This window comes from Phyllobates terribilis, unplaced genomic scaffold, assembly GCF_046119375.1.
Source record: "Phyllobates terribilis strain yellow unplaced genomic scaffold, ASM4611937v1 Scaffold_140__1_contigs__length_4765195, whole genome shotgun sequence".
Lineage (NCBI taxonomy): Eukaryota > Metazoa > Chordata > Amphibia > Anura > Dendrobatidae > Phyllobates > Phyllobates terribilis.
The window spans coordinates 4,418,646-4,430,163 of record NW_027362900.1 but is presented as its reverse complement, the minus strand read 5'-3'; positions in this window follow the sequence as shown (position 1 = coordinate 4,430,163).

Below are 11,518 nucleotides of genomic sequence, written 5' to 3'. Positions count from 1 at the left end.
CATCATAAAGCTGTAAAATTATCGAGTAATTTATTATAAATTATTATAAAGAAATATAAAGTATAATAGATAGCTATAGAGGGCACATAAGACGACTAACTATAGAAAGCATGGTATCGCCTGATATATACTGTATATTCTAGATGGCGCTATTACACTAAATACATCACAACCTCCAGGGTGATATTACCGTACAATGCGAGATCACTAATAATGGCCACAGATTATGAGAAAATGACCAGCTCCATAGTCCTGGAGTTATTATAAATGTCTCTAGTGTGAGGCAGGGACTGGACGAGTGTTGGAGGGAGGTATATTCCCCCAGGACGTCCTTTATGTATCCATGCTGTAGAATCTGCCGTATACTTCTGTTCTAGCAGTCAGACATTTCACTCTGCAGATCACAGGCTCAACATTGTGTAAAACTACCACCGTATATAAGAGCACTCAGAATAAAAACTAGCGGCATGCCGTGCACTGCCCACGTCATGTGTACGGGATACAGGACCTGCAGGACCTGGTACGGCCATTATAGTTGATAGATTAATGATACCTGTGCAGATGAAGGGAAAAAAATATGTGCAACAACAGGAGGAGAAAGTCTCAAAATGTAATTTGAAAAGTATAATAGAGAAATGGGAAACTTCTGGAGATGCAGATAAGTGGTACCAGGGCGAAACTTAAGTGCAGTCAGACAAGCCAATGGCCTGGTAACAGAGGCCAAGCAGAGCCGGGTATGTGGTAAGACAAATGGGTGGTGGACTGAGTCGAGGTTTCGGTAATCATGGTGTAACAGACCGGGCAGACTGACTGGGCAGGAGAGAATTTCATGTTTTCTTGATTATAGCATCATTCAGAGAATTCCTGCTCCTAATTATTAAAAGGGGTTGTCCGCGACTATTTTATTTTTTTTTTACCATGGGCCTAAGAACTAAAAGGTAAGTATTTGCTAACTATATGCCTGTTGGGCCCGGTGCCGATCTCTGCCATTTCAGAGAGGTCACGGATCGCTCCTGCCAGTGATTTTGCAGCTCCCTCTCTGCTCTGTTGATGGGGTGTGACTGCCGATGTCATGCTGACTTGACAGCTAGCTCCCTGCTGCCTAACTGCAGGGAGCCATCTGTCAATGAGAATGAAGTTGGCAGTCTCGCCTCATTGACAGAGCAGCCGGGAAGAGGAAGAGCTGTTCTGTTGACGTGAAGCAACAGAATCGCTGTTAGGAGCAGTTCAGGTGTGATCAAAGCCGCCACAGGGTAGAACAGGCAGGTAGTAAGCAATTACCTGCCTGTTAGTTCTTAGGCACATTGCATTTTTCTATCTCATCCTGTAGGAGTCACCTTCTCTTCAACGAAAAAGAGACACTGTGAAACCTACGCGTATCGAACACCAAAAGTTCTTAATCCTAGTATACAAATACATGTAGGGAGTTACAATTTATATGTTCGACTGCCCCATCATATGGGCGTGCTGATAGTTCCTCACGCCCAATTTTTCAAAGTAAAGAAATTATAGGTTGTCGAAATAACAGAATAAAAACAAATAATATTGAAAAATTGAGATTAAAATAACAAAAGAAAAAGAAAAGGTTATAATGTATAATATTATATAGAAAAAAAAATCCATGGTATATACACCTCTGATTATAATGCATGGAATATACACGTACAGACCAAAAGTTTGGACACACCTTCTCATTTAAAGATTTTTCTGTATTTTCATGACTATGAAAATTGTACATTCACACTGAAGGCATCAAAACTATGAATTAACACATGTGGAATTATATACTTAACAAAAAAGTGTGAAACAACTGAAAATATGTCTTATATTCTAGGTTCTTCAAAGTAGCCACCTTTTGCTTTGATGACTGCTTTGCACACTCTTGGCATTCTCTTGATGAGCTTCAAGAGGTAGTCACCGGAAATGGTCTTCCAACAATCTTGAAGGAGTTCCCAGAGATGATTAGCACTTGTTGGCCCTTTTGCCTTCACTCTGAGGTCCAGCTCACCCCAAACCATCTCGATTGGGTTCAGGTCTGGGGACTGTGGAAGCCAGGTCATCTGGCGTAGAACCGCATCACTTTCCCTCTTGGACAAATAGCCCTTACACAGCCTGGAGGTGCGTTTTGGGGTCATTGTCCTGTTGAAAAATAAATGATGGTCCAACTAAATGCAAACCGGATGGAATAGCATGCCGCTGCAAGATGCTGTGGTAGCCATGCTGGTTCAGTATGCCTTCAATTTTGAATAAATCCCCTACAGTGTCACCAGCAAAGCACCCCCACACCATCACACCTGCTCCTCCATGCTTCATGGTGGAAACCAGGCATGTAGAGTCCATCCGTTCACCTTTTCTGCGTCGCACAAAGACATGGTGGTTGAAACCATAGATCTCAAATTTGGACTCATCAGACCAAAGCACAGATTTCCACTGGTCTAATGTCCATTCCTTGTGTTCTTTAGCCCAAAACAAGTCTCTTCTGCTTGTTGCCTGTCCTTAGCAGTGGTTTCCTAGCAGCTATTTTACCATGAAGGCCTGCTGCACAAAGTCTCCTCTTAACAGTTGTTGAAGAGATGTGTCTGCTGCTAGAACTCTGTGTGACATTGACCTGGTCTCTAATCTGAGCTGCTGTTAACCTGCGATTTCTGAGGCTGGTGACTCGGATAATCTTATCCTCAGAAGCAGAGGTGACTCTTGGTCCTCTTTTCCTGGGGCGGTCCTCAAGTGAGCCAGTTTCTTTGTAGCGATTTATGGTTTTTGCAATTGCACTTGGGGACACTTTCAAAGTTTGCCCAATTTTTCGCATTGACTGACCTTCATTTCTTAAAGTAATGATGGCCTCTCGTTTTTCTTTACTTAGCTGCTTTTTTCTTGCCATAATACAAATTCTAACAGTCTATTCAGGAGGACTATCAGCTGTGTATCCACCAGACTTCTGCACAACACAACTGATGGTCCCAACCCCATTTATAAGGCAAGAAATCCCACTTATTAAACCTGACAGGGCACACCTGTCATTTCCGGTGACTACCTCTTGAAGCTCATCAAGAGAATGCAAAGAGTGTGCAAAGCAGTCATCAAAGAAAAAGGTGGCTACTTTGAAGAACCTAGAATATAAGAAATATTTTCAGTTGTTTCACACTTTTTTGTTAAGTATATAATTCCACATGTGTTAATTCATAGTTTTGATGCCTTCAGTGTGAATGTACAATTTTCAAAGTCATGAAAATACAGAAAAATCCTTAAATGAGAAGGTGTGTCCAAACTTTTGGTCTGTACTGTATATAGATAACATATATTTTGCACCATTAATTTTGTTGTAAATACATATATATAGAAGTATTTAAGGTCATCACAGAGGAGATATGTATCATCATCTTTTAAACAGTTGGTGATGGAAACCCATATTTGTAACTACAGTGTCAAAGATGCTGAGAGTCTTATTTGTCTTTTCACTGGGCTCGGTTTTTTGTGAACAGCTGAAGAGATGGGTGGGACGGCTGTTCACCATATCTCCTCCTCTGGCTCTAAATCATGTGGATAGAGACATCGCTACATAGATATATATTCATATATATCTCTATTTATATCTTAAAAAATTGTAGATTTTAGACATATATTATACATAGATATATGATAGATATGATATACTTTAAATAATTCTATATTTTTAGCACATACAGTACATACATCATAGCTAAACACATACATATATATGTTTGTTAATGTTGTTATATATATATATATGCAAATTGCCTCTTCAGAGAAAAAGAGGACTTGTACTCTATAGCGCCACCTATTGGAAGCAGCAATCCTACAAGTCACAATCAACCCTTTAACGAGTCGTGCAATATGACTTAGGATAAAAGCCAAATCAGAATCTCAATTTGCAGACACGGTGTTTCGGGCTGTTGGCCCTCGTCAGTGCAAAGTATGAGAACTGATTTGGCTGGTGAGAGGCTCTGGACTGAGGTCTTTTTCTCTGAAGAGGCAATTTGCATATTCAATTTCCCAGAGAAGCATTGCATGGCGAATAAGCCTCCTTACCTTGACGTGCCAGAGCCGGTGTGTCACTCTCCATAAGGAGAAACGCTACCCCTTAGACATATCATATATATATATATAGCTTGAGGAGACATTATAGATACATACTTACATAGTTTCACCATATATACATAAATAATATATTTATATAATATAATAATATTGATTCATTTATATAGCACTATTAATTCCATAGTGCTTTACATACATTTGCAGCACTGTCCCCATTGGGGCTCACAATCTAAACATCCTATCAGTATGTCTTTCAAGTTTCATAGTTCCATCTATCTATCTAATACATAATAATAGAATGTGATAACATTTCTATGGATTGTCTTTCTGTTCCTATTATGTAAAGTATGAAGCTTTGCCATTATTTGTGACATGATAATAAATTGGATCCTTTCACTTCCTTTCTGTTTTTTTGCTCCACCTTGGAAACGGACAATCACACACACATCAAACTCCACAAAACAATGGACCACATCCAATTATAGTCACAACAGCTTCCAAGAGACCATATAGTGTAAACCCGCACACAGGAGACACCACATAGTGACCATCACTCAAGAAACACAACACCAGATCCCAAAATACAGCACCCAACAAGGAAGAGACAGTGCACAGGTGTGAACGACGTCAAATGATGCCACAAATACAAGACACAAATGCAAAAGGATGATATAGAACAGGGATGATGGAAAGCGCAAATGGTGTGACACATGGCCACTGCTCCTGTTAGCACCACTAAGGGTACACAGAGGTTCATTTCACCGCACTCCCCATGCAATAGCATCGGGCCTATTTCTAGTATATATATAATGCAAAATCAGATAAGAGGCAACGGAAATGAATTCTTGCAGCCGACTATAGATTATATTCTAAGCATCCTGTTTCTCCAAAGAAATGATTAGTGTCTCTACACATCTCAGAGTCAGTTGTTTCTGACCGCAAAGAGAACATCTGTCTACTTTCCACTCATTCTAGGACCTTTCAGTAAAACTATATATACTGTATATATACTGTATATATATATATATATACACACACATATATATACACACATTATATAGTTATTACAAAAATGATTATAACATTCCCCCCTTTTGTAAATTTCAATATCACATCTCTGTACCCATCAGGGCTTTTGTTCTCTTATTACGGTTTTCACAGGACCCATCGGATTTCAGAGTCTTGGTTATTTTCGGGGAAGGTATAATGTTCAGAATGATTATCATCAGGTTCCATAGTCTCCATTCCTCCATACATAGTCTTTGTTATGGCAGAGTCAATAAGTCTTTGTGCGAGTCCTCTAATGCACAGTATAGCACAACAGCCACAAACAGGGAGTCCACTGGCCACAATGGCCAGAGATATCAGCGCGGAAGTGACCTGGCCAGACCATTTCCCAAACCATCCTTCAATCCAGGAAGAAAAATTGTCAACATATCCAGAGTTCTCAGCCAGTTTATTAGATAGGGCAGTCAGTCCATCAAGGGCATTGGTGATGCTACCATCAGGAGCTGTAGTATTATTAGGGATGAAATTGCAACAAAATCCTCCAACATACTACATACATCTTCTCTTTCTGCTAAGAGGATGCCTAATGCCATTCTGTCCTGCCAAGCCATGAGGGAAGTTGGTCCTAGCTGCTCAGCTATCCCTTTAGCTGCATCTCGAGTGTAATTAACAAATCTCTGTTGGTTGTAGTATATGTAGTTTATCCAGTCTACATTTTTATTTATTGTCACCCACCATATGATGGACTCCCACCCAGCTGCTACCTGGTTCCTAGCCTTATATTCGTTGGGCACTCCTCTGGGAACTCCAATATCATCTATGTATACACTAAAATCTAAGGATTCTCGGGGGGTGTCACGCTTCTGTCTACTCCCACCACATACCTTTGACCATGTTCCTGTTGACAATAGGTGGAAGGGCATGACTAGCTGGATAACCGCACAATCCCTTTTAGAACCATACGGCAATCTGGCTGGTATTCTTTTGTCACCACATGACCACCATATGTCTTCTCTCAGGGTGGTCCGTTTTGACCATATGACTGAGTAGTTGGTGTTGTGGGAAACATTGATTAGTTCTCTACAAAAGTCGTCCTGGAGTTCGCCATGTCCGTTCCCAGGAAGACTGAAACAAGTATAGTTACCAGGATAAGCAATCACCTGCTGTTGGATATCTGTTTTTTTTAAGTGGGGGAAATAAAAGTGATAATGTTTTGCATTTTCTTTCCTTATCTGAGGGGACAGGAAGTTTTCCATATAGTTTAATTATGTACTGTAACCCTTCTGGGTCCTCCTGATCATGTAGGGGAAAAGGGACAGTACCTAGCTGTGGTCTGGCTGTTGCTCAAGCTACACAGTTTAGTTTGTTAAGGCTTTTTGCAGTATATCTAAGCAATTCTAACCATTCATTTTTCTCCTCATAGATTGTCTCTAGAGCTAGTTTATCTTCATAGATTAAGTTAGTGAACCCAACTGTGGGACCCATGGACTCCATTATGGTTCTTTCTGACATACTTTCCTTGGGGCGTGTTTTGGTATTATTCTGAACTTCTATGTAGAAATGTCCTATTGGGTCTGTTCCTGATGCATCAGATCCAATACCATATAACCTTTGGTCTCTCATCTTAGGTATTTTTTAAGATTAATACTAATTTTGCTACAATCACCCTTTTTTGTGCAACGGGAAGTTTATTTTTTCCTAATGAGGAACCTGGATTTCAAATCTGTGTGGCCATAAATTTTATACCCATAGTCTTGGTTGTCCATCCAGCAAGGGACCAACTAGTAAACATTTGGACTCCCCTGTTATTTTGGTTTATAACACAAACATATTTTTCTGACCCAGTTAGTTTGGCAGCTTGTTCTCCATCTTCACGTCCTTTATATAACAGGCAGAAGTCCATCAAAAAGGTGACCGTCTGACCTACTTCAAAAGTGAGATTTAAATTATTAAATCCAAAACCTCTCCAACCCTCTGGACTTTCCCACCCTGCTGGATCTATTACCTTCCAATTTCCCATAACCATGTGTAGGATTTCCAAAATAACTGTCCCTAGTACATCTTTTTTTTCTTCTACTGCCTACCCTGTCACCGTCCACCGGGAAAAGGGAAGTGGGTGTCTTCACCGGTTTGAGATGAATTCTCCCTTTTGGAGAACCCCCCTTTGTAGCCGGGTTTATGCTTCAGGAGACTGGGTTTGTTCCCTGCCTAACTTTCCCTAGACTTCCGTCAACCCTTTTAATAGTGGGACAGATGTATCCGTGATGTACGTTCAGCAATTTTGACAGCATGGGAGAGGTCAATAGGACTTGGTAAGGACCTTCCCACTTAGGCTGGTGCCAGTGTTTCTTCTTTATCTCCTTCACAAGGACCCAGTCAGCACATTTCACAACCTCAGGTTTCGGTAGCAGTTCTCCTGAGAAAAAATTAGGGGTAGAGACTTATTTGATTGTTGTTATCTTAGCCAATTATTCTGCTAATGTACAGTCTGATTCCACATCTATTCTCTTGAAGGGTTTTCGCTGAGGTAACAGAAAGTAAGGTAACCAAATGTGTTGGAATAGGTGTAGGATCGGAGCAAAACCTTCAGTACAGTCAACATTGTCCCACCTGAGTGTATCATGACATGGGGTCTATTTATCCGGAAACAGAGAGACAACTTAACCCAGAGTTAGGTGATTTGGGTTCCAGTATCATCTCTATGCTGACGACACCCAATTATACACTTCTTCCCCTGACATCACCCCTACCCTAATACAAAATACCAAGGATTGTTTGTCTGCTGTGTCTAACATAATGTCCTCCCTCTATCTTAAACTGAATCTCTCCAAAACTGAACTTCTGGTGTTTTCCCCCTCTACTAACCTAACTCTACCTAACATCGAAATTACCTTGGAGGGTTCAACCATAACTCTCAAGCAGCACGCCCGCTGCCTTGGGGTCATATTCGACACTAACCTCTCCTTTACTCCCTATATCCGATCACTCACTCGCTCGCTCTTATCACCTGCATCTTAAAAACATCTCCAGAATCCAATCTTTTCTCACTTTTGAAACTGTTAAAACTCTTACTGTCGCTCTTATTCACGCTCGTCTGGACTACTGCAACTCTCTTCTGATCGGTCTCCCTCTTACCAAAATTTCCCCTCTCCAATCTGTCCTGAATGCGGCAGCCAAGGTCGTATTTCTGTCCAGCCGCTTCACTGATGCCTTCACCTTGTGCCAGTCATTACACTGGTTACCCATTCGCTACAGGGTCCACTATAAACTCATTGCTCTCACCCACAAAGCTCTCCACAGTTCTGCACCACCTTATATCAACTCTCTCATCTCAGTCTATCGTCCTACACGTGCTCTCCATTCCACAAATGACCTAAGACTAACATCCCCCATAATCCGAACCTCGCACCTCCGTCTCCAAGACTTCTCTCGTGCTGCGCCAGTTCTCTGGAATGCTCTACCCCAGACGATCCGATTGATGCCTAGCCCTGATGTCTTCAAGCGCGCCTTAAAAACCCATCTCTTTAAACAAGCCTACCACCTCAAATACTCAGTAAACTAACTTTCCCCTGTTCCCTCCTAAATACTATTCAGAATCTGTTCCCTTCTCTTCATCTGTCTCCACACCCTCCATGCACACGATAACTGCACTCGGTAATTGAGTATTGCACTTGAACATACGTGCTGATGACCGGATCATACAGCTTTATATGACAATCCCGACTTATTATAATTGCCAGACCTGAAATAACAACCACTTTCCACCTATTGTGTCCCCCCCATTTCCTTGTAGAATGTAAGCTTGCGAGCAGGGACCTCACTCCTAATGTAACTGTTTAAACTGTCTCATTTTGTATTGAATTTATTGTCTGTACATGTCCCCACTTAATTGTAAAGTGCTGCAGAATATGTTGGCGCTATATAAATAAAAATTATTATTATTATTATTACTAGAAAACTCTGTATACGTTAAATGTATATTAATGTCATAGGGATTTAGCACTTTTAATACTAGTTTGTACAGAAACAGTTAATATCCTCTTCACGAAGGCAGGTTGCCAAGTGAACAGTGGTGGTCTGAGAGAAGAAGATGTAGACTACAGAGGAGGAGAGGGGGAAGACAGAGTCTATAATGGGAGTTAAGAGAAGCTCAGCGAGCATCACTACACAGCCAAGCATGTAGGGGATTCTTTCCCTTGTTCCTATCAACCTTCAAACGGAGCAGCTAACTTGAGGACCAAACATGAGGGAGCAAAACGTCTGCCAATCGGGGTGAGTGATTGCCTGGTCCTCTAGAGCACACATTTGTCTACTGCTATTGCAGGTGTGCCCAGGACGCAGGAGCTACATTTGGCCTTTGGTGGTTACACACAGAGGACTGTGGGGGTAACGTCATTCTGTATTTGCACTTCATGTAATATGATGGATAGTGGGGATGGGACAGTGAGGCCTAATATGGATAGAGAATCGGCAGGGAACCTCTATAGCGTCAGTACTGGACACCAGACATTAGACACATAGAGGGACTTACTTGTAAGCTACTCATTTGTTTTCCCATTGCTCTGTCTCCATTGCTGGATGTTTATCTGTAATAAAGAACTGTTTTACCACCAGCACGTGCTTGCCTGTACTATACTCTTCTTTGGCTGTTTAACCCCTCGGGCTGTGAACGAGTAAAGTTACCATCTGTTTTACCGTTGCCAAAGTCTCCTGGCTTCAATACCTCTCGCCTACTTCTCTCCCTCAACCCTGTCTCCCTCCATCACCAAAACACCATAGGGAATGTAAACCACATCGTACACCACTGTGAAGGCACAGGAGAACGACGTTTAACCCCCGCAGCCATGTCTCCCTACAAATGTGACTCCGCAGCTCCAGGCGTCGGGCACAGCCACCACCGTCCTTGCGACCAGGGGACCGCAGAGAGTATCCGACCCATGCCCGGCATACTGGAGGGTCTAGGCCCTGCGCTCCGGTGCCTATCACACATATAGCCAACAACTATAAAAATCAATATCTATCATGAACACTGACATACCGACACTTAGCCAATATTATATAATAACTTGTGAAATGAGTCAATCAGGCATCTTAAGAGATTTGGTATAAGATATAACATGCCAGGTGACAATAACACTCAGGTGTATTCTACTTCAACACTTACGACAGACAATGTTTCCAATAATGGACAAGAAAGCAGGTGAGACAAAACTTTGAGTAGTTAGTAAAGTCGCATGCTGTAAATACTTTATGATCTTTACCATCTCTCCTGTGCTATGGCTCAATACTGCAGCATATCTAAAGAGGTTACTGGGCAATATATATTTGTTTTCTGAAGATACATATATGTCATCTTTGAAGATAGCACCTTTTATTACCCATGTAGTTTGTTCAGATTTTGGGGATGCTTTTTGCATCTCTTTGAGGATTTGTAGGTCAATAAGACTAGTCTCATGTAATGTCAGTATGTTGCGGTGGCTGCTTGTGCTGATAGGTGTTTCGGAGTGCTTTGGCCATCAGGACTTTATCCTGAGTTACTACTGCATATTCTGTGGCATTTGTGCCATCTGGGTTATTTTTTGTCTGTCAGGGCATTCTCGAAGAAAATGCCCAATCTTCCTGAGTAGTAGTAAGAGCACCCACCTCTCGTCAACACGCCCACTTCCGGTTTTTGACAGGTGTCCCGCCCCTTTTTGGCACCTGTCCCGCATCCACTTCCGGTCTAAACCCCTCCCCTCTCCTCCCAATTCTCCGCCCACTCTCCGCCCCTATGTGTGTCAATACCTGTTACGTCAGTTCCGTCCCCGCCCCCGGAAGCCAACCCTTACCGCCCCTATGTGTGTCCAATATCTGTTACGTCAGTTCCGTCCCCGCCCCGGAAGCAGCCCATGTTCAGCCTCTGTTACGTCCCCCATGACCGCCCACATGCCCTTCACCCAAGGTTGTAGGTTAATGTGTAAGCGCCGTATGTAAGAAAAACATGTCAAGACATGTTTTTGTGAGAAAAGGCAGCCCCAGGATCCCTAGGGTTAGCATTCTGTAGTGTTCATAATAATGACGTAATAAAAGTGTTTAAAAAAATATACATTTATTGTAGATTCACTTAGAGGTATACACAAATCAAGAAATGTAAAAAGGTGTAAATAGATTTCAAAATACAACATTATACAAGCAAATCTATAGGTTACAATACATTTCAATGCTAATATTTACAAAGTTAACCATGCGCTCGGCGACAGCGGCGCGATTCTCTGTTTCGACAGCAAACGTCCTCTAGCGGCCGACGTTGAGGTAGCGAGTACTTGTGACGGTGTTTTGAAGGGATTTGACGGCGCACTCAACATCATTTTTAATTCGTTCAGAGCGTCTCTAGTCGTATGGTGACCGATCACGGTTGATGGTATGTTTAACTCGGCCATAGCCCTCATAAAAACGTCCCATCCTTGTGGAGTGT